The following is a 5,369-nucleotide window of genomic DNA, read 5'->3' as shown; positions in this document are numbered from 1 at the left end:
GGCTGTCTTCCCTGACATTACTGATTGTCCTTATCCTTCTGAAAAATTAATTCAATTTCCTTCCTTCACATTCTCCACCTTTCCTTAGGTCCCTATAGCAAGAGGCATATCCATTTTTACAGATGGATCATCTTTGGGCAGGAGAGGTTATATAATGCTTCCTCTTCCAGCATACAGTATATAGATTTCTCTTCTGCATAGAAGATTAAGTTACAAGCTGTCATATGTGCATGACAAGATCATTGATACACTCCAATTGCCTTTTCTCATAAAGTGCTTATACTTGAGATATAGTGTGCCACATTGAAATTGCCACAATTCACACTAACCAGGAAGATCTTTGTCACTTGTTTCACACTCTCCAACTTGCCATTTGGCCAAGTTATGTCATCTATTTCATCAATCATTTCCATTCCCATTCCCAATTGTCAGGGCCTCTCACAGAGGGAAACACTGCTATAGACAGATTGCTATCTGCTGTCACTGTTGCTTCCTCAGAAACCATTCAACAGGCTTCTGCCTCCCATGCCACCTTTCATCAAAATGCTTCTGTCTTATATAAACAGTTTCATTTAACTCTGGAACAGGCTTAACAAATTGTTAAATAATGTTCCTCATGACATGCTAATCATTCCAAACAAAGAGATGTCACTCATGTTCCTGAGTCTGGTTCTTTATGCTGGGTCCATGGTACAGTGGACACTTTCTCTGATTTATTTCTCCTGCTGCCTGCACTGGTAAAGTGGCTAAACATGTCATTGTTCTTTGCTTGGATACCTTTAGTACCCTTGGCTTTCTATGGGCACTTAAGACTGACAATGTCTGCTTTCCAATAAAAGTGTGGTTTTCTAAATGTTTGTAAATATCATATTTTCCTTACCACGGAAATTTCTTGTAATCCTAAAGGCCTCCAAATTATTAAACATGCTTGCCATATGCACAAAATGTGATTACAAAAACAAAAAGGGGAACCAGCCATACAAAGTTTACACTTCATAGACTTCACTTGGCAGTATATACTATTAAAATTTTAAATTCTACTACAGGTAAAACATCAATAATTTAAAAAACACAATTAAGCCAAAAAAGATTGAAAGGATCCTTTGGAAAGATCTTCATATTGGACAATAAAACACCATGCCCAGTGCTAATTTGGGGCCAAGGGTATGCTTATGTATTTCTAGAGAATGCTGAATGTCCTATCTGGGTGTCAAAGGATGCTGTCTGGCTGTACTATGAGCCCATATCTGGCAAAGGAGTCAAATCCATCTTTCAAGAAACTGATGCAGGAGTTGGGGAGATAGCTTGGTGGTCTAAGCACTTGCCTAGAAAGTTCAAGGGCCCAGGTTCGAGGCCCATGCTGGCCCCAGAACCCCAGGCATGCCCAGCCTGCCACTGAAACTGGGTGTAGTGGTGCATACCTGTAATCCCAGCATTGGTTAGGCTGAGATAGTCGAAGTTATGCAGTGAGATCCTGTACCAAATCAATCAATCAATAATTTTTAAAGGAAGTTGATGCATAGGTCTATGATAGTGATGCTTTGGAGAGTGCTCTACAACTGATACACAAGGATGGGGCTAGACCAGGGGCCAATTGAAGGAATTCATCCAGAATGCCCGGAAAGGGTAACCAAAAATGGAATTCAAAGGTCTGAGTAGGTGATAGAGTACATTGAGATAACCAAGTTAAAAGGTGCATGAAAGAAGGGAACACAAAAGTTACCAGTATGTTTAAGATAAAATGCAAGGGGAGATGGGGAGATGGTGCAGTAGAATAAGTGCTTCCTTAGCAAGCACAAGGGCCTGACTTCAATCCCCAGTTCTGAAAAAAAAAAAAAGGTAAAATGTAAAAAGTACATGTTAATTATAGATAAAAGATTTTATTTCTTCCAAATTCTTCTTATAAGAGATTTCTGTTAATTGGTGAACAACAAAATCTGACTAGTCTAATTATAGTTATAAGTTCCTAAAATTGTAAATGAGTTATTATAGTTTAATTTGATAAAAAATGAGTTCATTCAGAATGTTTCTGTTTAATTTTTGTCCAGTTAGTTAGGCAGTGTACTTGCTCATCTGTTTGTCCTATCAATGAACAACTGTTCACTTTTTATTTGAACTCAACAATTTTTCTCTTTTCCTTTTCATTTTTGACCATTAGTTCAAAATACAAATTGGGAGCACCTTATAAGCCCACCACCCCAGATGGTGGCATTAGCTCCAGCAGCAACAAATGTTATCCCAAGGGTGCTGCTGCCCTGGTAGTGCCAGCTGCAGCTGGTGCTGGCCCAGTGGACCCCAAGTGGAGGAAGTGTTTAATAATGCATCACCTGGAAAGTAAAAAGAATTCCAAGAACCACAATTGACCTATTAAGAAAAAATGCAAACTGATCGAGCAAATAGATTTGTGTATTTATTAAAGCAGACAGAAATGTTTTCAGATTTCATTCAGCTTGCTGCTTAGAAGACTCTGACTTCACCTTTGAAGATGAAACTAGGGTGCCCAAGAATAAAAAAGGATGAGAAACAGAATTTGCTCTCAGTTGGTGATTACTGACACCATAGAACAGAGTAAGAGGAGGACAAAGAACTATTAACAGGAAGTTCCAAAGCAACAAATACCTACACTCCATTTGAAGATACACCAGCATATGTGAAATGGGGTAAACTGAGGGATTATCAGGTCCAAAGACTGAATTGGCTTATTTCTTTCCATGAGAATAACCTGAATGTCATTCACTGGCAGATAAAATGGTCTAGGAAACACTCTTCAAACAATTTCTCTTCACTGGTACATGAAACAGGATAGAAACATTCCTAGTCATATGATATTGGTACCTAAGTCTACATTACACAACAGGATGAGTGAATTCAAGAGATGGGTGCCAACCCTTAGGTCTGTTTACTTGATGGGAGATAGAAGACAGAGAGCTGTTTTTGTCATAGATGTTCTATTATCAGGAGAATGGGATGTAGGTATAATATCTTATCAAAGAAAAGTCTGTTATTATAATTTAAAAAAATTTGACTGGCAGGCTGATCAAATAGCTCAGTGGATTAAAGTGCCTGCAAACAGCACAGGGGCTGGGGTTTGATCCCCAGGCCTGCCGTGCCAGCCATACACTCTAGGTGCACTAAGATGGCAATTGAGACTAGGTGTGGTGGTGCATGCCTATAATTCCAGCTCTTAGGAGGCTGTAAACAGTCAGATCATTCCAAGTCCGATATAGTAGTAAGACCCTGAACACCTATAGATGCTTCCCTAAAATATAATAAATAAGTCCTAGCCCAGGCCCCGGTGAGTCTGCGGGACAGCTACCTGCTACCCTGAGCCGGCGGGACCCACCGGTCCAAGCCCAGGTGCAGCATGGGTGAGATCCTCTTCCAACCCCTGGGAACCCTCCCCCCACCACTCAGCAGCACCCGCCCACATAATGAGAATTTCTACCGTGTTCTCGGGACCCCTAGATCCAGCCCTAGCCCAGGTCTGGTGAGTGTGTGGGAGAGCTTCCTCTCTCCCCTATGCCACCTTGTACCCTCCAGACTCAGTTCAGGCCTGGACTACAGGCCTGGAGTGAAACCCTGCAGCTGCAATCCCTGCAGAGAGAATAGGGGACAGAACCACCCAGCTAGTCCAGGAGCAGAACATCTTGCCAGAGGGGCACAACAGGTTCACTCCCAAGGGTGGCAGCAGGAAGGAGCTGAGCACAGCAGCCAGACCCAAGACAGGCACAGCTGGATAAATCCTAAAATATAATCAATAAATAAATAATAAATTAAAAGAAAAAGTAAACTACAAATCCACTGCTATTCACTAGAAAAGCTCTTCAGAAAAACTTACATGACCTCTGGTTACTACTTAAATTTTCTTGTTGTTACTAGAAGTGTTTAATTCATCTGATGACTTTGATTCCTAGTTTTATATGAACCACTGCTTTGGGGAGAGGCTTCTTATAGTTTTGTGTCCATTCCTCCTTCATCAGATCAAGGCTGACATTGAAAAGAGTTTGCCTCCAAAGAAGGAAGTGAAGATCTATGTGGGGGTCAGCAAAATTCAGAGGGAATGGTGTACCTGGATATGAATGAAGGACATAGATATAGTGAACTCAGCAGGGAAAATGTCCAAGAAGAGGTTTTGAGCATCCTGATGCAGTTGAGTCATCCGTACCTCTTTAATGGAGCTGAGCCTGGTCCACCTTACACAACAGATATTCATCTAGTTACCAACAGTGGCAAAATGGTGATGTTAGGCATGTTGCTCCCTAAAGTAAAAGAACAAGGCTTGTGAGTACTCATCTTTAGCCACATGATGAGAGTGCTGGACATTCTGGAAGATGATTGCATATAGAGAAATTATTAGTACTATTGCTAGAATGAACAGACAATTTATGATGAGACAGGGGTCTATCAAGACATACAATGAACCAAACAGCACAATGTTTGTTTTTATGTTGAGCACACATGCTGGTGGTCTTGGCATCAGTCTTGCTACTGCTCACATAGTAATATTGTATGGTTAGACTGGAATCCATAAATCGAGCTGCAGGCTGTGGACTGACCACATAGAAATGGACAAACCAATACAGTCAGAGTATTCTACTTTATAACTGATAAAACTGTAGAAGAAGGAATAATAGAACATGCAAAGATGAAACTCAGGCTAAATTCAATTGTTATTCAAGAAGAGAAGCTTGTGGATCTTAATATTAACAAAATTTGAGAAGGATGAAATGCTTCAAATGATTTGCCATGGAGCAACACATGCATTTGCCTCAAAGAAAATTGAATCACTAATGAGGATGTTGATGTTATTTTGGAAAGAGATGACTGAGATGAATGAAAATTTAACCAAAAGTTGGTAAAATCTCTTTAAAATTTCACAGTGGATACACAGTCAAGTGTGTATAACTTTGAAGTGGAAGACTGTAGAGAAAAACAAAAGATCGCATTCAGTGAGTGGACTGAAGTGAGAAAGAAAAGCTAACTATGCTGTTGATGCATATTTCAGAGAAATTCTTCATATTAAAGAACCTAGAGCATCCAAGGGTCCTTGACAGGTTATCCTCTATCGTGGCTGGACCAGCAGTGATTCTTAGATTTTCTGTCTGGTTTTGCTCCTTTCAATAGTGCTCAATGTCATTTGGCCTTGGTACTCTGTGTCTGGATGACTTAAGAATTTTAAATGTCTTTGCTTTCTATATGGGCAGAAGCCACTTTAGCTTATATGCACTTTCAAATAAACCAGAAAGTGGAAGTCTATTTTGATGTGTAATGAAAGTACTTAACAGGGAGAGCCTGTTAAGCAGACAAAGGGACCATGGTTTGATCCCCAATGTGCTGTGCTGGCCCTGCCTCCAGCCTGCAGAGATGAC

General features: G+C 40.4%; 1 pseudogene; it reads left to right on the top strand.

Moving 5' to 3' along the window:
• The first annotated feature begins 1,572 nt into the window (after nucleotides 1-1,572).
• On the top strand, nucleotides 1,573-5,051 carry LOC101569659 (annotated as a pseudogene).
• The last annotated feature ends 318 nt before the right edge of the window (nucleotides 5,052-5,369 follow it).

The sequence above is a fragment of the Octodon degus genome, unplaced genomic scaffold (genome assembly GCF_000260255.1).
Source record: "Octodon degus isolate 3935 unplaced genomic scaffold, OctDeg1.0 scaffold00111, whole genome shotgun sequence".
NCBI classification, from domain to species: Eukaryota; Metazoa; Chordata; class Mammalia; order Rodentia; family Octodontidae; genus Octodon; species Octodon degus.
This window is presented reverse-complemented; position numbering and strand designations above follow the sequence as displayed.